The 23,024-nt window shown below is 38.4% G+C and overlaps 1 long non-coding RNA gene across 1 annotated transcript; it reads right to left on the bottom strand.

The window, feature by feature from the left end:
• Nucleotides 1-865: 865 nt before the first annotated feature.
• LOC104845760 (uncharacterized) lies at nucleotides 866-22,723 on the bottom strand. The gene is made up of 2 exons (XR_775648.2): nucleotides 22,377-22,723; nucleotides 866-9,462 (listed from the first exon to the last, which is right to left on the bottom strand). It is a non-coding gene; the product is annotated as an uncharacterized LOC104845760 (long non-coding RNA).
• Between the last annotated feature and the right edge of the window lie 301 nt (nucleotides 22,724-23,024).

Here is a 23,024-nt window from a genome sequence, read left to right on the forward strand (position 1 = left end):
GTGTGTGTGTGTGTGTGTATATATATATATGGACAGTGGTGATTCAGTAGCAGAATTCTTGTCTTCAGTGCGGGAGATCTGGGTTTGATTTCCTGGCCAATGGACCTCACACGCAGCTACCGCCTGCTGTTGGTGGACACTCACATGTTGCTACAATGCTGAACATGTTTCAGTGGAGTTTCCAGACAGATGAATTGCCAAGAAAGGCCTAGTGATCTGCCTCCAAAAGACAGCCGATTAAAACCCTAAGGTCCTATTCTGTTGTGCATGGGGATGTCATGAGTTTGGGAGGGGGTGACTGGATGGCAACTAACAACAAATATATAATAAAACATTTGCCATTTCAACATTTTTCATATCTATGATTCGGCAATATTAATTGCGTTCATCATATTGTACAACCATCACCGCTAATCTATTTCCAATTTTTTCCATCAACCCTAAGCAATAATTCCTCTTTTCCCCCACCCTCCTGCCCCTGGTAACCACTAATAAATTTTGATTTCTATGTATTTGCCTATTCTAGGTATTTCATATCAGTGGGATCGTACAATATTTGTCCTCTTGTGACTGATTTATTTCACTCAGCATAATGTTTTCAACACTCATCCATGTTGTAGCACATATCAAGGCTTCATTTGTCTTTGTGGCTGAGTAACATTCCATTGTATGTACATATCACATTTTATTCATCAATTTACCTATCAATGGACATTCAGGTTGTTGCCACATTTTGGCTATTGTGAATAGTGCTACGACGAACATTGGTGTGTAAGTATCTGTTTGTATTTCTGCTTTTAATTCTTTTGGGTATATACCTAGGTGTGGAATTGCTGGGTCATATTGTAATTGTATAGGGTCACTATGAGTTGGAATCAACTTGACGGCACTGGGTTTTTTTTTTTGTTTGTTTGTTTTTATTGTAATTCTCACTTTTTGAAGAACCAACGAACTGTTTTCCAGCTGTACCATTTTACAATCCCACCAGCAGTGGATGAGGGTTTCAGTTTCTCCACATCCTTACCAACAACAGTTGTTTTCTGTTTTGTTTTATAATAGCCATCTTAGTGGGGGTACAAAGTGGTATCTAATTATGGTTTTGATTTGTATTTCTCTAATGACTAATGTCATTGAGCATCTTTTCGTATGAGTGTTGGCCATTTGTATATCCTTCTTTGATGAAATGCCTATCAAAGTCCTTTGCACATTTTTAAATTGGGTTGTCTTTTTGTTAAGTTGCAAGAGTTATTTATATATCCTGGATATTAAACCCTTATCCGATATATGGTTTCTAAAAATTGTCTCCCAATCTGGTGGTTGTCTCTCTACTTTCTTGATAAAGTTCTTTGATGACCAAATGTTTTTAATTTTGATGAGGTCCCATTTATCTATTTTGTCTTTTGTTACTTGTGCTTTTGGTTTCATATCCAAGAACCCATTGTTAAAACTAAGTCCCAAAGCATTACTGCTACATTTTCTTAGAGTTTCATGGTTTCAGTTCTTACATTTAGGTCTTTGATCCATTTCGAGTTAGTTTTCTTATATGATGTGAAATATGGATCCAGGTTTATTCTTTTGCTTGTGGAAATTCAGTTGCCCCAGAACCATCTGTTAAAGATATTATCCTTTTCCCATTGAATGGACTTAGCACCCTTATCAAAAATCAGTTGGGTTTATTTCTAGACTCTCAGTTCTTATTCCATTTGTCTGTATGTCTGTTATTATGCCAGTACCAGACTGTTTTGTTACTGTAGCTTTATAATATGTTTTTAGATCAGGAAGTGTGAATCCTTCATCTTTGTTACTTTTTCGAGATTGCTTTGACTATTCAGGGCCCTTAGTAGCTCCGTATATATTTGAGGATTGGCTTTTTCATTTCTGCAAAGAAGGCTGTTGGAATTTTGTGATTACATCAGATTTATAGATTGTTTTAGGTTGTTGTTAGCTGCTTTAGGTAATATCTTAAAAATACTAACTCTTCCAATTCATGAGCGTGCAATATCCTTCCATTTATTTAGATCTTCTTTAATTTCTTTCAGTAATGTTTATAGTTTTCAGTGTACAAGACTTTTACTTTGGTTAAATTTATTCCTAGGAATTTTATTCTTTTGGATATGATTGTAAATGGAATTTTTAAAAATTTCCTCTATCGAGTGCCCATTGCTGATCTATAAAAGCCTGACTGATTTTTGTATTGACCTGGCATTCTGCCACTTTGCTGAATTCATTTATTAGATCTAGTAGCTTTCTTGTGCATTCTTTGGGGTCTTCTTTATATGGAATCATGTCATCTATGAAAAGAGATGCTTTTACTTCTTTTATCAATTTGGATACAAATTTCAGTCCTTTAGCAGCTCCCAAACTGATCAGATTAAACCAACCTCAGGCAGGTATAGCCCACAGTCCTAAGTCACCATTCCCTCCCCTGCTCTATGAGGGCTCCCAGTTTGTCTAGGCTGGAGTTTCAGTCTTTCAGACCACCTCCAGACTGGTCAGAATGTATACCCTAAACAGCCTGCTAGTAAAATATGCCCCATTTATTTCGGAGCCAGAGATTGGGGTTCTTCCCTGTGCACAGGACAGCTGTGTGTTGGCTGGGGGTGCAGGTGTGTCTCCACTACAGCTGTCTGTCTGCCTTCATGGAGGGGAAGTGGAGGGGGGGGACGATGGAAGAAGCGTTTTTCCTACTGTATGAGATATGTCCTTGTCTTGATTCAGTTTCCAGCTCCTAGCTGTGGTCCACCTCCTCCCACTTCAAAGTCTTCACAGGGCTGAGTACAGGCTTCTGGTTGCTTTTCATGGTGTAGGGGGGAGGGGCGGGCAATGTCGAGATGCTTATACCGCCATCTTCCCAGAATTCCAGTGGTCTCAATTTTGATGCAAAATTTCTAGGGAAACTGATCAGCTAATGCCAATTTTCACCACTCAGACAAATTAATATAAAATGTCATTTTTTCTGTTAGGACTTCATTAGGATCACATAGAATTCTGAATATGAAAAATATACCCTAATAATGACTGAATAAGTTTGACAGTCCTGTGGTTCTCTAATATGCTTTTTTAATCTAGGTTTTCATCTTGCCCTGGGCACAGTAAGCAAGGCAGACTTTGGGTCTGAAGTTCTATGACTAAGAGTTTATTATGAATTAGAGCCCGACTTGGCAATTAGAACCAGATCTGCTTTTCAGTTAATTAACTCATGAGAAAAATCGATGGGCTTAGGTTTTAAAAAAATTAATGAGAATATATTGAGGTCAGGTCACTGGGAAAGGGCTTTTCCAAAATATGTTCCCCCAAGCTTTAGTTAATATATTTTATAAAAACTAATATAATTAAACTAGATTTAGCCCGTGTCAAACTCTGGCTTTTTTTTTTTTAACAGGGAAATTTGATTAAATTTCTACTCATCTGAAAATATTATTCGATGGGGAAAAATCCATTAGATGCATAAAAGGAGATAGAATTAAGTAGTTAATTGGGAACAAAGATCACTAACACTGTAATACAGATAACTAAGAAAAAGAGTTTTTTTTTCTTTTTTTTTAAAACATTTTATCGTTTAGATGAAACTTTGCAGAACAAATTAGTTTCCCATTCAACAATTTATACACATCTTATTTCGTAACATCTGTTGCAAACCCTGAATGTGCCAACACTCTTCCCCGCTTCTTCCCTGGATTCTCGATGTCCATTCCCGCAGTTTTCCTGCCCCTATTGTCGTTCTGAGCTTTGCTTTGGGGCAAATGCTGCCCTTTTGGGTCTTGTATAGTTGACTGTTCTGAGGTGTGCATTCCTCACTGGTGTGATTGTTAATTTACAGACCTATCCGCTGTATGGCTATAATATGATCTCCAGGAGTATTTTCAGTTCCTAGTTTGAAGAGCATCTAAGGGCTTAGTCTCAGGGGTTCTACCAGTCTCTATTGGACCAGTAAATCTGGTCTTATTTATAAGCTTGAATTTTGTTCTACATTTTTCTCCCCCTTTGCCTATGACCTAATATTGTGGTCCCAGTCAAAGCAGTTGGTTGTGGTAGCCAGGCACCATCTAATTCTTCTGGTTTCAGGTTAGTGGAGGCTGTGGTTCGTGTGGTACATTAGTCCTTTGGACTAATTGAGTCTGGTTTTCTTCACTCTGCTCTGGAAAGGAGCAACTGGGAAGACCAATTGTATCTTAGATGGCCAGTTGGAGCCCTGGTGGCATAGTGGTTGAGAGATATGGCTGCTGACTGAAAGGTAGGCCGTTTAAATCTACCAGCTGCCCTTGGAAACCCTATGGGGCAGTTCTACCCTGTCCTTTAGGGTTGCGATGAGTCAGAATCAACTCAACAGCAATGGGTTTGGTTTGGTTCAGGTTTAGATGGCTGCTTGCAAGCTTTTAAGATCCCAGTTACTACTTACCAAGGCAGGATGTAGAACACTGTCTATATATATTATAATATGCCAATTGATCTAGATGTCCCCTGAGACTATGGTTCCTAGCCCTCTCAGTCCTGGGAGGTGTATGGTTGTGGCTATGAAGTTTTCATGACTGTGTTCCCTGTGCATACTGCTGCATACATGGGTATATTTACAGCATATACACATATATATGTACATGGGTGTACTTCCATACACCTTCCCACCCCTGTTCACTTTACGTATCTACCTATGTATCCACTTGTACATTATTGTTTGTTATTACCGTCACTGCAGGATTGTATATGTATTAGTATTTACCGTTATTGCCTTTTACTCTTGCGTACCTTTCGGTGTCTTCCTTTCCCTTGATTATGTTGTGCAGACTTCCCCCATGTTGTGTATTATCTCTCCCTTCACCAAAGTTAGTGTCTACTATCCGGTTAGTGGTTCCCTCCTCCCTCTGTCCCTGGTAACCAACAAAGAATGTTTCTATCTGTGTGAAAACCTTTTCTTGACTTTTTGTAATAGTGCTTTCGTATTTGTCCTTTTGTGATTGATTTATTTCACTCAGCATAATGCCCTTCAAGTTCATCCATGTTGTGAGATGTTTTGTGGATTCGTTATTAATCTTTAATGTTGCGTAGTATTCCATCATATGTACATACCATAGTTTGTTTATCCATTCATATATTGATGGGCATTTAGTCTGTTTCTGTCTTTTTGCTATTGTATACTGCTGCAGTGAACACGAATATGCATATGTGTATTTGTGTCACGGCTTTTATTTCTCTAGGTTATATACCTAGGTGTGGGATTGCTGGATCATATGGTATTTCTATTTCTAGCTTTTTGAGGAAGTGCCATATCATTTTCCAAAGTGGTTGTACCATTTTACATTCCCTCGAGCAATGTATGAGAATTCCAGTCTCCCCACAGCCTCTCCAGCATTTGTTGTTTTCTGTTTTTTTTGATCAGTGCCATTATTACCGATATGAGATGGTATCTCATTGTACTTTTGATGTACATCTCTCTAATGGCTAATGATTGTGAGTAGCTCTTCATGTATTTGTTGGCTGCGTAGATGTCTTCTTTGGTGAAATGTCTGTTCGTGTCCTTTGCCTATTTCTTAATTGGGTTGTTTGTCTGTTTGTTGTTGAATTATTGAAATTTTCTATAAATTTTAGAGATTAAACCCTTGTCACGTATGTCTGACATGTCATAGCCCCAAACTTTTTCTTTGGGTTTTCTTTTTACTCTTTTGGAAAAGTCTTTTAATTAGTGTAAGTATTTCATTTTCAGGAGGTCTGAGTTGTCTAATTTGTCTTCTGCTGTTTGTGCTTTTTAAATTATGTTTGATAACTAAATTTGTGCCATAAATTAGAGCTGTTTTTTCTTCTATGATCTTTATGGTTTTAGGTTTTATATTTATGTCTCCAATCCATTTTGCATTAGTTTTTGTGTGTGGTGTGAGGTATGTTTCATTTTTCTGGAAATGGATATCCAGTTTTGCCAGCACAATTTGTTAAAGAGGTTATTTCCTCCCCATATTCTCTTTCCTTTCCATATAGAGTTGGTGATTTAGTTTTCCGTCTTGTTGAAGAATGTTGTTGGAATTGGAATTGGGATTGCATTACATCTGTAGATCACTTTAAGTAGCATTGTCATTTTCACAATGTTAAATCTTTCTATCCATGAGCATGGCATGTTTTTCCATCTATGCAGGTCTCTTTTGGTTCTTGCAGTACTTTTTGTAGTTTCTTCTTATTTTTATTATTACTTTTTCGATCTCTTCTCCTGTTACGGGGCTGTTCAGATTTTCTACTTCAGTTTCTGTTAGTTTAGGCAGGTGGTGTGTTTCTAGAAATCTGTCCATTAAGGTTTTCAAATTTGTTGGAGTACAGTTTTTCATAGTATTCTGTTATGATCCTTTTTATCTCGGTTGTTTGTTGTAATGTCACCCATCTCATTTATTTTGGTTATCTGCATCTTCTCACTCTTTTCCTTTGTCAATTTGGCTAGTGGTTTGTCTATTTTATTGATCCTCTCAAAGAGTTAACTTCTAGTCTTACTGATTCTATTTTTCTGTTTTCCATTTCATTGCATTTCTGCTCTAATCTTTCTTTCCTTTTTTTCTGGTGACTGTGGTCTTCTTTTCTGTGCTTTTTCTATTTAAGTTGTAGGCTTAAGTTTTGATATTTGGCCCTTTTTTGATTTAGTGCTATGAATTCTCTTCTTAGTGCTGCTGTTGCTGTGTCCCACAGGTTTTTCTATGTTGTGTTTTCATTCTTAATTTTAGTCTGAGTTTTTTTAATTTCATTTTTAATTTCTTCTGATACCCAGTTTTTTTTTTTAAAAAAAAAAAAAGCAGGGCATTATTCAGTGTCCACGTATTTGAATTTTTCCCCCTTTTCTTCCTGTTACTGATTTTTAGTTTTATAACATTGTGGTCAGAGAAGATGCTTTGTATTATTTTCATGTTTTTTAATTTATTGAAGCTTGCTTTGTGTCCTAAAATATAGTATATTCTGGAGAATGATCCACGTATGTTGGAGAAGAATGTGTACTGTGCCGCTGCCGGGTGAAGTGTTCTATATATGTCTGTGAGGTCAAGGTGGTTAATTGTGTTATTTAGATCTCCTGTATCCTTGTTTATAGTTTCTTTCTACTTGTTCTGTCCTTCATCGAAAGTGGTGTTATTATCTCCTATTATTGTGGAATTGTCAATTTCTTTTTTAGTTTTAGTTTTAAAGTTTATGTATTTTAGAGCTCTGTCATTGAGTGGGTAAGATATTTATTATGGCTATATCTTTTTGGTAATTTAATTACTATATTATACCCCTTGTCTCTTATGATGTATTTTGATTTGAAGTCTTATTTTATCAGAGTTTAATATTGTCACTCCTGTTCTCTTTTTGGTTGTTTGCATGAAATATATATTTTTCCATCCTTTGATTTTTAACCTATTTATGTCCTTGTGTCTAAGGTGTATCTTTTGTAGGCAACATATTGATGGGTCCTGTTTTTTATCTGTCTTGCTACTCTCTGTCTCTTGACTGGTGCATTTAACCGTTTACATTCAGTGTGATTATCAATAGGTATGAATTTACAGTTATTTTATGTTTTTTGTTGTAGAGTTGCTGTTTGCTTTGTTCCACTTAATTTTTTTGTGCAGAATTCTTATGTATTTTCATTTCACTGCCTTTGTCATTGTGGATTTTGTGCTTACTGAGTCTTTATGGTTTACTTCTTTATTTTGGTGAGTAGGTTTATTAGCTTTCTTTGTGATTACTCTAACCTTTACCTTTATCTTCCTAAGTTCAAAACAGTCTGTTATTTCTTTATCGCCATTACTTCCTCTCCATATGGATGTTCTGTGTCTACACGATTTACTCCCCCTTTTTGTTTTGAAGTTGTCATCACTTAGGTTTGGCATTTCTGGTTCCTTGTTTTTGGTTCTGTAGCTTTTACTTTTGAGATTTCTCTCCGGGTTGGCATCTTGGTGATGCCATCATGTGGCTTACTCTAAGGTTGTTGTCTGATGCCGTTGGTTTTCTATCCAAAGAAATCCCTTTAATATTTTTTTATAAGAATGGTCTGGTTTTTACAAATTCTTTGTAACTTCTGTTTATCTGAGAATGTCCTAATTTTGCCATTGTAGTTGAGAGACAGTTTTGCAGGGTATTGATTCTTGGTTAGCAATTCTTTTTCTTTCAGGGTTTTATATATGTTATCCCATTGCCTTCTTGCCTGTACGGTTTCTGCCAAGAAATCAGAGCTTAGTCTGATTGGAATCCCTTTATAGGTGATATTTCATTTTTTTGGAACTGCTGTCAGAGTTCTCTCTTTATCTTTGGACTTGGAAAGTTTGATTATGATATGTCTTGGTGGCTTTCTTTTGAAGCCTATTCTGTATAGTGTTCATTGAGCTTCTTGGAACTAAATTTTATCATCTTTCATGGTATTGGAAGAAGTTTTCTTCCAGCAGATCTTCAAAAATTCTTTCTTTTCTTTTTTTTTCTTCTTCTTCTTTTGGTTTCCTCCTGTTCTGGGATTCCAATCACATGTAAATTATTCCTCTTTATAGTGTCCCACATTACTCTTTGGCTTTCTTCATTTTTTTTTTTTTTTTCTTTCTTCTGATTGTTCCTCAAAAAAATCAGTATCAAGGGATTTGTCCTCCATTTCACTAATTTTTATTCTGTTGTGTCAATCCTACTTCTATGTCCCTTGAGTGAGTTATCTATTTTTGATATTTTATTGTTAATCTGGGTCTCTAGTTGCTGTTGTACAATTTATATTTGTATATCTTATTTGTCATTTTCTTTATTGTTTTCCTGAATCTTCTAGAGTTTTGTCTGTGTTTTCTTTGGTTTCATCTGTGGGTTCCTTGATCTCTTTGAGGACCCTGTGTATAAATAAGCCTTTTGAATTCTTTATCAAGCAGTTCCATTAGCATCTCTTTCTCAAGAAGGTTTTCTGCCCCTTAATTTTGATCACTTGGTTGAGTTGTCTTGTTTCTTTATGTGATTTGATATTGTCTGCTTACTCCCAGGCATTAAAAGTGTTAATTTTATTTATTTGTCATTTTGTTTTGATATATTAGAGCATGTGCTCTCTCTGGTGGGGGAGGGGTGAGGTGGGCAGCTGGGAGGCATGGAGGCACAAAAAGAGTTCTTTTTGAAATACGTTTTTATGCAATGACCCATTGCTGTTGAGTTGATTCAGACACGTAGCAACCCTATAGGATGGAGAAGAACTGCCCCATAAGGTTTCGAAGACAGTAAATCTTTTATGGGAACACATTGCCACATCTTTCTCCCATGGAGCTGCTGGTGGGTTTGAACTGCTGACTGTTTGGTTAATGGCCACGTGGTTAACCACTGCATCCACAGAGGTCTTTGCAATGTCATATAGTCTGGTGAAAATCACTATCATGGTACCCTTTAGTCCAAAAATGGAAGTCCTACAGTGTATCATGTGACATCTCCATTTGTCTGATTCATTGTCTTGGTTTCTGCTGATGAGTATGGAAATGGTTCATGTCATAGTTTAGAAAAATGTTTCTGTAACAGAGCAGAAAGAATGCAATTAAGGAGGCTTCTGAATTATTAGGCTTTTTTAAAAAATATAATTTAATTAAAGGCATTTTCTTATGACCAATGAAAATAGCTTAGTCAAAAAAAAAAAAAAACAGGAAAAATGTTAAATTAGAATTTGTTAGGAGGGTAGATGTTTAAGTGATTAACAATTAAACTAAAACAAAAAAACAAAACAAAAAAACACTTAATTCTGACTCATAGCAACCCTGTAGGACAGAGTAGAACTGCCCCATAGTGTTTCCAAGGCTGTAATCTTTACGGAAGCAGACTGCCCACATCTTTCTCCCAGATTAACAATCAGCTAATGTTAAAGCTGATGACCAGTCAGAAATCCCCAGGTAGCAGAAGCTACTTTTGTGAAAAAGACATTTTTTTTCCCCTCAGAAAAGCCTTTTTTTTTCTCCTCAGAAAACTTGAAGGATAAAATAATTGCCACTTTAGAAACCTGAACACCATTCTCATTTAGAAACTACTAATTGTGGGGTCCATAGTCAATGTCAGGAAATTACTAATAAAGTTTATGAAGATAAATGTACCAGTTACCCAATTTAATTCGCATATCATTGGTCTGAAAAACCAAATGGCTTTGGACCAAAGGAAGATGTGCTATAAGTGCAAAGCATCTCTGATGAAACAAAGGGCTCCAACACGTTTCTAAAACTTCTATTATTTGCCATACAAGAGATTAGTTGTGATTTGAATGGAAGGCAGTTACTTTCAGTGAGAGCCACTCATCCTTCCCTGGGTCACCTCGATGGAGGACAAAGGTACTACTTTTCCTTGTTTGAATGAGTCTGTTCTGGCTGAATGCAGAAAGCAGTCGTGTGCCCTAGGATAAGTTCTGAATTTTGACTTCCTGCTTCTTTAAGTGGTTTTCTGTCCTTTAATTTACCTAAATGGAATTCAGGGAGGCTGCTGTCCACTTCCTGTCAAGGAAACAGTCCCTCCAATGAATCACACAGACAGACTTACTCCAACCACCTGGGCGTTTTCCCTTCTAAGAACAGACAGGGTTGCGATTTGCATCAGCATCCCTGCTGACTACAGCCTCAGTAGCCTCCTCCAGTTTCTGAGAGTGGCCTGAGACTTGGCTTGGTGCCATGGCCCTGAGGAACGGAGGCTTGTGTATAAGATCTTACAGAGTGGGAAGGAAATGGGGGTAATTGATTTCTGTCATAGATTACTTGTTTCAGAAGAGAGTAGCAGCTGCGAGTGTTGAGTCTGGGGCAGGATGGAGTGGACTGGTGGAGATAGTAAATGGGTCTAGGATTTGGATGGCCTGTAGCCATATTTTAAACCAGAGGCGTTGCCTTTTTCAATCACCATGAATAATTTCTTTCCCATCCTCCCAAGAGAACTCAGATGTGATCAGTAAATTTTCCAGCTTTTAGAAGGTTATGAACCTAAATAGGCTCGATCACTGTTGGGTTTTATTTACCAGAAAGCAATTGGATGATTGATAAATTATTGATACTTTGCAGGTAATTATGACCCCCGTGGGACTATTGCTTGTGAAATGTTAAACATTTCATAACTTTCAAGGTTCCTGTTGATACCTGCTACTGGTTGTCCACGGCAGAGAGAGGTGCAGGGCTCTGAGTTAATCTGAGACAGGCTTATGCTGGGGAGGCAATGCACACAGGGCTGCTATGTAAGGGCCTATGATTTCTCTTCTGAGAATGGTGGACACAAGTGCTGAAGGGGGTCAGCAGTTGTACCAAATATCCTCAGGGGCGAGTCAGAGATTCCAAACCTTCCGCCCACTCTGTCCCACGATAGCCTGTCCAGCCAAGCAGTTTGCTGTTAAGCTGGATTCAGGAAGTCTTTGCTGTTGCTTGCTCCACAGTCAAGAATCAAATCATCTCTTATTAGTCTTACATAATTAGAAAAGTTGAAAAAACATTTTTAGGTTATAAACCTGGCCTCGTGTGATAAGCTCATTCTGTTTTATTTTACACTGAGAAAAGAAAACTGTCACAATTACATCTCATCTTTTAGATTTGTACTTCAGTTTTTGATAACTCATTGCTATTGAGTTGATTCTAACTCATAGTAACCCTATAGCAACCTTATGGTACGAAGCAGAACTGCCCCATGGGGTTTCCAAGGCTGTAACCTTCACGGAAGGAGACTGGCACATCTTTTTCCCGTGAAGTTGTTAGTAGTTCGAATCACCAACCTTTTTGTTAGCAGCCAAGCACTTTAACAACTGTACCACCAGGGCTCACAATTTTTCATAGGTTCTCAAAATCCATGCATCTGCTGAGTTTTTGTATCAGCTCTTGGCTCACAGGTCAGTAGGGCAGTGACTTTACCTCTATCAAGCTCGAGGGGGCTCTGCCAGGCTGGTGGAGCTCCAGTGGCCTGAGGAAACCCACACCTCCCCAGATTGTCTCTGTTAGGTATCCTATAGCTTGAGCTTTCCTCCTAAGGGACACATTCTTTTAGCTCAACAAGCACTTTTAAAATGCCAGTGCACATGGGAGAAATAAGTAATACTAGTCATACACATGCCAGGATGAATTCATTTGTAACATTATGTTCTTCCCAATTGATCAGCTGAGAAGAGATTTTAACTTTAACTGGGAGCGCTGGGGAGAAGTAGAAGGACAGGGAGAGGAAGAAAGACCACTTTCGGGACAAATCTAGGGAGGGCAGGCCTGGGTGTGGTGCCACCCCAGACAGCATGAAACACAGAGCACCTATCATGGACCCAACTCCAGAAAGAGAAGTAGGAGGATCTGAAGATAAATTGTGCCTACTTCACAGCTGTGCCAGGGAAAGGCCCTGGAAGTGAGCATGAGTAATGCACAGATGTGCATGCCCAGGGACCAGCCCTTTCGTGTTTATTTAATGCTTTCCAGGCAGCAGCACATACTTCTCCAGGCCCGGCAACTTTTCTTTTAGATATTGTTTGTCTAACCCTTCTTTTAAAGGAAAAATTAAAAGACCCGCAGTGTTAAAGCATGTAACTAGAAAATTGTTTTTCTTTGACCTTTACCCCCACCCCCAAACACACATGCAACCACAGTGATCTCATTTGGGTTCATCATGATTTTGTAATGATTCCAATTTGAGTTGGTTGCACATATTTAAATAAACCAAAAACCAAACCCAGTGCCGTTGAGTCGATTCTGACTCATAGCGACCCTATAGGACAGAGTAGAACTGCCCCATAGAGTTTCCAAGGAGCACCTGGTGGATTCAAACTGCCAACCCTTTGGTTAGCAGCCGTAGCACTTAGCCACTATGCCACCAGAGTAAAGTAGACTGTTTTGTTGATGTTGGGATACCTGTGGTGGGTACTAGTATTTTTTAAATAGTTCTACTCGTACATATTATGAATTAGCATTTTAAGAATTAGGATAATTTATAAATTACTAAAAAGTGACTTTTTTTCTTATTTCTAGCCAAAATTATCTGTACTACATAGTAGAGAATAGTAGTTTTAAAAATTGCTTCCTTTATCACAAAGGAAAAGATGTATCTAGATGTCTTAGTTATCTAGTGCTGCTATAACAGAAATAGCACAAGTGGATGGCTTTAACAAAGAGAAATTCATTCTTTCACAGTCTAATAGGTTACAAGTCCAAATTCGGGGTCAGCTCCAGGGGACTGTTTTCTCTCTCTGCTGGCTCTGGACGAAGGTCCTTGTCCTCAATCTTCCCCTGGTCGAGGAGCTTCTCAGGCTCTGGGACTCCTTTGCTCCCGGTGTTGCTTTCTTAGTGGTGTGAGGTCCCCAACTCTCTGCTTGCTTCCCTTTCCTTTTTATCTCTTGAGAGATAAAAGGTGGTGTGGGCTACACCCCAGGGAAATTCCCTTTGCATTGGATCAGGAATGTGACCTGGGTGAGGATATTACAGTCCCACCCTAATCCACTTTAACATAAAATTACAATCACAAAATGGAGGACAACCACACAATAGTGGAAATCATGGCCCAGCCAAACTGATAAACATATCACACTAGATCACATTCAAAGTCTGTATCTCAGTAATGCCTCATTATTCCATTAATTTGACCACATTACTACTAGATGCTAGTCTCATAAAAAGTATCAGTGAGTCTAAAACCATCTTCCATTTCACCCCTGCTTCAGGTTTTCTTACATAACTCATTATCTCTCTCTTCCTGGTCTTTGTACTGTTGCAAGAGGGTTGATTTGTGACAGTAGGGGAAAAGATATCACAGATTACTCTAGCCAATGGTTTTTCTCTTTCACAAATCACACTTGGCTATTTTTAAGAAGATACAAGAGTAGCTATTTCATGTTATCAGGAAGCTGGAGTTTCCACTTTCTGTTATCTCTCATCCAGAACCTACTACTTTTGTTTTTAATGTTTCCAAACACTTCAGGACCTCAGTCAAATCTTATGACTAATTTCCCCTGCTCTGGGGTACACTGTGAGATCATCCCAAATGCCAAAAAGAAATTTACACACCAAACAAAGAAACAAAAAATTTTTCACATAGTAGAAATCTTGCTTGATTATATCTATTTCTTTTATTAGTTTTTTTGGGAAAAACAGTTTTCCCTGTTTGGAATTGTTACTGTTATTTGAGGTAATTTCTCTTTAAAACAATCCAATAGCTAAGATTTTTTTAGTAGGTGTCATAATTATCTAGTACTGCTATAACAAATACCACAAATGGATGGCTTTAACAAACAGAAATCTGTTCTCTCACAGTCTAGGAGGCTAGAAGTCTGAATTCAGGGTGCCAGCTCCTGGGGAAGGCTATGTTTCTCTGCCAGTTCAGAGGGAAGGTCGTTGTTACCAATCTTTCCCTGGCCTAGGAGCTTCTTAGCGTGGGCACCCCGGGTCCAAAGGAAGCGCTTTGCTCCTGGCACTTTTTTTTTTTAATGGCTTTATTTCCATTATTTATTCATCCAAACCCCATTTTACAAATGAGGAAACTGAGGCTCAGAGAGTCTAACTTGCTTAAGATCACATTGTTGTGACATCAAGATTCTTCCACCTTTAACTTTTAAAAATTTTTTTACTATGCTTTAGATGAAAGTTTACAGCTCAAGTTAATTTCTCGTTCAAAAACTTATACACATACGGTTTTGTGACATGGGTTGCAATACCTGCAATGTGTCAGCACTCTACCCTTCCACCCCAGGTTTCCTGTGCCCATTCACCTACTTGCTGTCCCTTCTTGCCTTTTCATCTTGCATTTGGACAGGAGTTGCCCATTTGATCTTGTATATTTGATTGAACTAAGAAGCACGTTCCTCATGTGTGTTATTTTTGTTTTATACGCCTGTCTAACCTGTCTGAAAAGTGGGCTCCAGGAATAGTTTGTTCTGGGTTAGCAGAGTGTCTGGGGGCCATAGTTTCGGGGATTCTTCCAGTCTCTGTCAGACCAGCAATCTGGCCTTTTTTTTTTTTATGAATTTGAATTCTATTCTACATTTTTTCTCCCACTCTGCCTGGGACTGTCTGTTGTGATCCCTGTAAGAGCAGTTGTTGGTGGTAGCTGGGCACCATCTACTTCTGTTGACAAGCTGGTGGAGTCTCTGGTTCATCTGGTCCTTTAGTCCTTTGGGCTAATATTTTCCTTGTGTCTTAGGTTTTCTTCATTCTCTTTGGCTCTGGAAAGGATGGGACCAATAGATGTATCTTAGAGGGCTGCTTGCAAGTTTTTAAGACCCCAGATGCTACTCACCAAAGCAGGGTGTAGAACATTTTCTTTATGAACTATGTTAAGCCAGTTGACCTTATGTTCCCCTAGACTGTGGTCCCAAACCCCCAGCCCCAGCTACTCTGTCCCTCAAAGTGTTTGTATGTATCTAGGAAATTTATATGCTTTTGCTTCAGTCCAGTTGTGCTGACTTCCCGTATATGTGTGCTGTCCTTTCCTTCGCCACAGTTGATGGGTGTCTACTATCTAGTTAGTGATTTTTCTCTCACTCCCTACCCTTGTAACCATCAAAAACTACTTTTTTCTATATGTAAACCTTTTCTTGAGTTCTTATGATAGTACTCATACAGTATTTGTCCTTTCATGATTTATTTCACTCAGCATAATGGTCCTCCAGATTCATCCACATTGTAAGATGTTTTGTGGATTCGTCATTGTTCTTTATCATTGCAGAGTATTTCACTGGGTGTTTTTTTTTTTATGTACCATAGTTTGTTTATCCATTCATTTGTTGATGGGCATTTGGGTTGTTTCCATCTTTTTGTTATTGTGAATAGTGCTGCAGTGAACATGGGTGAGCATATGTCTATTTGTGTGATGGCTCTTATTTCTCTAGGGTATATTCTTAGGGGTGGGATTACTGGATTGTATGGTATTTCTATTTCTAGCTTTTTAAAGAAGTGCTATATTGTTTTCCAAAGTGGTTTTACCATTTTAGGTTCTTACCAGCAGTGCATAAGCATTCCAGTCTCTCCACAACCTCTCTTAACATTTGCTATTTTGTGTTTTCTAGAATAGTGCCAGTATTGTTGGGGTGAGATGGTATCTCAATGTAGTTTTGATCTGCATTTCTGTAATGCTTAATGATCATGGGCATTTCCTCATTTGACTGTTAGCTGCCCAAATGTCTTTTTTGGTGAAGTGTCTGTTCATGTCCTTTACCCACTTTTTAATTGGATTATCTTTCTTTTTGTTGTCGAGGTGTTACAATTATCTTGTAGATTTTAGAGATTAGACCCTTTTCAGTTACGTCATAGTCAAATTTTTTTTCCCTGTCTGTAGGTTCTCTTTTTATTCTTTTGGTGAATTCTTTTGATGAGCATAAGTGTTTAATTTTTAGGAGCTCCCAGTTATCTAGTTTCTCTTCTGGTGTTTGTGTATTGTTAGTTATGGTTTATATCCTATTTATGATGTATATTAGGACCATTAGCATTGTCCTTATTTTTTCTTCCATGATCTTTATTGCTTTATATTGTTATATCCAGGTCTTTGATCCAGTATGAGTTAGTTTTTTGTGTGGTACGAGGTATGGATCTTGTTTCATTTTTTTACAGATGGCCATCTAGTTATGCCAGCCATTTATTAGGAGATTGTCTTTTCCTCATTTAATAGACTGTGGCCCTTTGTCAAATATCATCTACTCATAGATGAATGGATTTACGTCTGGGTTCTCAGTTCTATTCCACTGGTCTATGTGTCTGTTGTTGCAACAGTACCAGGCTGTTTTGACTACTGTGGCTGCATAATAGGTTCTAAAATTGGGTAGTGTGAGGCCTCCCATGTTATTCTCCTTCTTCAGTAATGCTTACTTATCCAGGACCTCTTCCCTTTCCATACAAAGTTGGTGATTTGTTTCTCCATCTCATTAAAGAATGCTGTTGGAATCTGGATTGGTATTGCATTGTATCTGTAGATTGCTTTGGGTAGAATTGACATTTTCACAATGTTGAGTCTTCCTATCCATGAGCATGGTATATTTTTCCACTTATGTAGATTTCTTTTGGTTTCTTGCAGTAGAGTTTTCTAGTTTTCTTTGTATATAGCTATTGCCATGTCCCTGGTTAGATTCATTCCTCAGTATCTTCTTGAGGGCTATTGTAAATGGCTCTGATTTGCTGATTTCCTTTTCGAAGTTCTCTTAGTTGCTGTAGAGGAATCCAACTGATTTTTTTTATGTTTATCTTGTATCCTGCTACTTTGCTGAAATCTTCTATTAGTTCCAGTAGCTTTCTTGTAGATCCTTCGGGGTTTTCTGTATATAAGATCATATCATCTGCAAATAGGGATAGTTTTACCTCTTCCTTACCAATTTGGATGCCTTTATTTCTTTTTCTTGCCTTATTGATCTAGCTAGGACTTCAGCACAGTGTTGAATAAGAGTGTGATAAAGAGTATCCTTGTCTGATTCTGTTCTCGAGGGAAATACTTTCAGTCTCTCTCTGTTTAGATGATGTGGGCTGTTGCCTTTGTATAAATGCCCTTTATTGTGTTGAAGAATTTCTCTTCTATTCATATTTTACTGGGAGTCTTTATCAGGAATGGGTGTTGGATTTTGTCATATGCGTTTTCTGTTAATTGATAAGATCATGTGGTTCTTTTGTTTTATTTACATGGTGGATTACATTGATTTTCTAGTGTTGAACCATTGCTGCATACCTGGTACAAATCCCATTTGGTCATGATGTGTTATTATTATTATTATTTTTTTTTTGATATGCTGTTGAATTCTATTGGGTAGAATTTTGTTGAATTCCTGTGTCTATGTTCATGAGGGATATATTGGTCTGTAGTTTTGTTTTCTTTGTGGTATCTTTGCCTGGCTTTGGTATCAGGGTTATGCTGGCCTCATTGAACAAGTATGGGAACATTCCTTCCTTTTCTATGCTTTGAAATTGCTTGAGTAGTATTGGTGCTAGCTCTTCCCTGAAAGTTTGGTAGAATTCTGCGGTGAAGCTGTCTGGGTCAGGGCTATTTTTGCTTGGGAAATTTTTTTTCTTCAATCTCTTCTTTTGTTATGAGTCTGTTTAGTTTCTCTACTTCGGTTTCTGTTAGTGGGTCTTTTTTTTTAGTGGTACTTCGGTTTCTGTTAGTTTAGGTAGGTAGTGTGTTTCTAGAAATTTGTCCGTTTCTTTAAGAAATTAAAGTTTGTTGGAGTATAATTTTTCATATCTTTTTATTTCAATTGGGTCTTTTGGGACATCACTTGTCTCATTTTTTATTTAGGTTTTTTGCTTCCTTTCCTGTTTTTCTTTTGTCATTTTGGCCAGTGGTTTGTCAAATTTTGCTGATTTTTTTCAAAGAACAAACTTTTGGTCTTGCTGGTTCTTTCAATTGTTTTTCTGTTCTCTACTTCACTTGTTTCTGCTCTAATCTTTATTATTTCCTTTCTTCTGGTGCCCAAGGACTTCTTTTGCTGCTCTCTTTCTATTTGTTCAAGTTGTAGGGTTAATGTTTGACTTTGTCCCTTTCTTCTTTTTTGATATGTGCATTTATTACTATAAATTGACCTCTAATCACTGCTTTTGCTGTGTCCCACAGGTTTTGGTAATATGTGTTTTCATTATCATTTGATTCTATGAATTTTTTAATTCCATTCTTTATTCTACTACCCAGTAGTTCTTAAGCAAGGTGTTATTCAATTTCCAAGTATTTGGTTTTTTTCTTTGCTTTTTCTATTATCAATTCCTACTTTTATAGCATTACGATCAAAGAAGATGCTTTGTATTATTTCGATGTTTTGGATCTTGTTAAGGTTTGCTTTGTGTCCTAAGATGTGGTCTCTTCTGAAGAATGTTCCATGTGTGCTGGAAAAGAATCTATACTTTGCTGCTGTTGGGTGGAATGTTCTGTATATGTCTATGAGATTGAGTTGGTTGATTGTGGCATTTAGATCTTCTGTAACCTTATTAGTTTCTTTCTAGATGTTCTGTGCTTCACCAAAAGTGGTGTGTTGAAGACTCCTACTATTACTTTGGAACTGTCTCTTTCTCTTTTTCAATGCTGTTAGAGTTTGTTTTATGTATTTTGGGGCCATGTCATTGGGTGTGTATATATTTATTATGGTTATATGCTCTTGGTGTATCACCCCTTTAATCATTATAGTGTCCTTTCTTATCCTTTATGGTGGATTTTGTTTTAAAGTCTGTACTATCAGAGATTAATATTGCCACTCCTGCTCTTTTGGTTATTATTTGCTTGGTATATTTTTTTCCTATCCTTTGAGTTTTAACTTATTTGTCTTTGTGTCTAAGGTGTTTCTCTTGTAGATAGCATGTAGATGGATCATTTTTTTTTTTTTTTTTTCCTATCCATTCTGCCACTCTCTGTATCTTTACTGGTACCTTTATGCCATTTACCTTCAGTGTAATTATTGATAAGGTATGAGTTTATTACAGTCATTTTGACTTTTTTTGGTGTTGACTGTTTCTTTGTTCCATTTAATTTTATGTGCTGAGTTCTTTTTGTTTATATATATTTTCTTTTCATCTTTCATTTTTGTTGGTTTTGTGTTTGCTGAGTCTTTATGTTTGCTTTTTTTGTATTGACGGGTAGGCTTGTTAGCTTCCTTTGTGGTTACCTTGAAATTTACCTTTATTTTTCTAAGTTTAAACCAGTCTTTTATTTCTTGATATCACCTTGACTTTCCCAAATGGAAGTTCTGTGACTATACTGTTTATTCCCTTTTTTGTTTTAATGTTGTCAGTGTTTACATATTGACATCTCTGGTTCCCTATTTCAGTCTTTTAGCTTTGAGTTGTTTTTGTGAATTCCCTATCGGGGTTGGTATCTAGTTGATCTGTCCTGTGTCCTAGTCTTGGATTGTTGTCGATTCTCTAACTGGAGGATTCCCTTTAATATTTCTTGTAATTTTGGTCTAGTTTTTGTGAATTCTCTTAATTTCTGTGTATCTGGAAATGATCTAAGTTTACTATTGCATTTGAGAGACAATTTTGCTGGATATATAATTCTTGGCTGGCAATTTTTTTCCTTCTAGGCTTTATATATGTCATCCCATTGCCTTCTTGCCTGCATGGTTTCTGCTGAGTAATCTGAGCTTAGTCTTATTGGTTCTTCTTTGTAGGTGACTTTTTGTTTATCCCTAGCCATTCTTAGGATTCTTTGTCTTTGGTTTAGGCAAGGTTGATTATGATATGTCTTGATGACTTTCTTTTTGGGTCTGTCCTATATGAGGTTTGTTAAGCTTCTTGGATAAGTATCTTTTCATCTTTCATGATATCAGGGAAGTTTTCTGCTATCAAATCTTCAACAATTCTTTGTTTTTACTTATTTCTCCCATTTTAGTACCTCCAAACACTCATAAGTTTTTCCTCTTGATAGTGTCCCACATAATTCTTAGGCTTTCTTCTTTTTTTTCTTTTCCATTCTGTTTTCTGATTTTTCCTCAAATAAGTTGTGGTCAAGGAATGTATCTTCAGTCTCACTAATTCTGACTTCCATTGTTTTGATTTTGCTCCTGTGACCTTCTACGCAGTTGTCTAATTCTGAAATTTTGTTCTTCATTTTTTGGGTTTCTAATTCTGTCTCTGTATGGTTTCTAGCAGCTTACTTATTCTGTCATTTTGTTCTTGTATTGTTTTCCTGAATTCTGTTGCTTTGTCTGTTTGTTCCTTGGTTGGATCTATGTTTTGCCTGATCTCCTTCCTGATCTTTTGGACAGCTGTGTATGTTAGTCTTTGGAATTCCTTACCAAAGGTAGTTCCATTGCCTTATCTTCCTCCGGAAGGTTTTCAGGTTCTTTTTTTTTTTTTTTTTGGTCACTTGCCGGAGCCATCTTGTCCTGCTTCTTTATGTGATTTTCTATTGACCATTGTCTCCAAGGCATCAGTAAATTATTAACTTCTTTTATTTTTGTTTACTGCATCCTGTATTTTTGTTTTGTTTTGATGCGTCTAAGTAGGCTGAGTGTGTGTACGACTTTGATCACTGGTATCATTGAAGAGCTCACCTCACCTGCTAGGTGTGTAAGCCCAGGAGTTGGTTCACTGTTCTTGCGGTGATGTGGTTGTTCAGGTCTCAGGTGCCCAGGTCATCTGTCTCTGAGTGTGTGCTGTGGAGACTCTTGCCTACTTTCCTAGGTGGACAGGGCTGTGTGGGGGTGTTCAGAGCAGGCACAGTTCTCTGATTATAATGGGGGCTGATGCGGGGGGGCCGTCAGCTGCCCCCAGGTATCTGGATGGAGGGCATGCCTCTGCCTGCTAGAGCACATTGTGAGGAGGAGTATTTCCTCTAGTGGGGGGAGTAGATGTAGGGCAGCTGGTCCTTGAGCAGTGCCATTGGCTGGAGGAATTGAGAGGCACCAGTAATTTTCAGGCCCCTGTTATGGGTGGCCAGATAGAGTGGGTGGTACCACTGGCCCTCAGGTGCCTAGAGTGGGTTGGTGAGGCCCCTTCTTAGAGGGTGGGTTGGTGTGAAATATCACAGATCGGCAGCTCCTGCTTTGCTGCTGTAGGTAAAAATGGTCTTCAGTTGGATGCCCTGCCTGTGTTATTCTAATGAGGGCATGAGGTGTTTGGATTATCCCATGAGGTACTGGGGTGGGGACGAAGGGCACTGCAAGTCTGTGGTCCCCTTACGCCAGTAGCTAGGTGAGGGAGCTGTTGCCTCTGGACCCAGGCGTGAGTTCCTAGCTTAGGGGGCGTGGTGACATTGAATGCAAGGACTAGTGTTGGAGCGGGGAGGGAGATGGGTAGGAGGAAGGAAGTGCACCTTGGCCATGGAGCTCTGGTAGGGGAAGGGTGTGTGGTGGGTTGGGAGCTTGCACTTAACTTTTGCAGGTCTGGTGTCACTTCTGTTTGGCTCTGGAGCTATGTGCAGATTCTCTGCTGCTTGGCTGCACCAGGTGGGGTGGGATTCATCTTGGGATGTTGCTGCTTGCCTCAGCCTGCATGCACTGTGCAGATTCAGCTAGCATGACACTGATGATCTGCAATCTGTAATTTTCCATTTTTGTTGTTTTTGAATTCTCTCCTTTCACCTGCTGCTCAGTCTGATTCTTCAGCTTTGTCTTTATGACTAGGGTTCCTAGATTGTCATATATATCTGATTCACTTGTTTTTTCGGGTCTTTGTTGTAAGAGCGATGACATGAAGCACCTGACTATTCCATCATCCTCGCGTCACTACCTGGCGTTTCTTTTTTGGTAGCATGAGGTTCCTGCACTAAGAAGCTCCTAGGCCAGGGGAAGATTGACAAGGACCTTCACCCAGAACCAACAGAGAGATAGCCTTCCATGGGAGCTGGCACCCTGAATTCGAACTTCTAGCCTCCTAGACTATGAAAGAATAAATTTCTTTCTGTTAAGCCACCCACTTGTGGTATTTCTGTTATAGCAGCACTAGACAACTGTCTTAGGCTGGATTCTCTAGAGAAGCAAAGCCAGTAAAGCATTTAATTATTTATAGAGAGAGATTTATATCAAGGAAATGACTCACATGATTGTAGAGGCTGGAATGTCCAAGTCTGTGGATCAGGATAGGGGCTGCTCCTGATTCACATAGCTGCAGGGGCTGGCAAACCCAAGATTGGCAGGTTGGAGAGCAGGACTCTTGCTCATAGGCTGTGAAGATCAACGAATCCCAAGATTGGCAGGTAAGCTGATAGCTCAAGTCCCAAGAACTGAAGGTCAGATGAACAGGATGCAGCTGCAGTATCCAGAGCAGGCAAAAGTCAGAACGTTCACTTGTATTCAGATACAGGCCACATACCCCAGGACACTCTCACAGCAGATCCCATCAAGGGAGTGATTATATATAAACACTGAGAATCACGGCCCAACCATGTCGACACACAATCTTAACCATCACAATAACTAAGACAGAATTTGGTACCAGGAGAGTGGGGTGCTGCTGAAACAGATACCTAAAATGTGTAAGCAGTTTTGAAACTATGAGTGGGTAGAGGGTGGAAGAGTTTTAAAGTACCTAATAGTAAAAGTTCTGCTGCTATTCATAAGGTTTTCACTGGCTAATTCTTTTCAGAAGTAGACTGCCAGGTCCTTCTTCCTAGTACAACCAGAATGCTCTTTAGAAGCAAGGATGGCGAGACTGCACCTTACATACTTTGGACATGCTGTCAGGAGG

Source organism: Loxodonta africana, chromosome 10 (genome assembly GCF_030014295.1).
Source record: "Loxodonta africana isolate mLoxAfr1 chromosome 10, mLoxAfr1.hap2, whole genome shotgun sequence".
NCBI classification, from domain to species: Eukaryota; Metazoa; Chordata; class Mammalia; order Proboscidea; family Elephantidae; genus Loxodonta; species Loxodonta africana.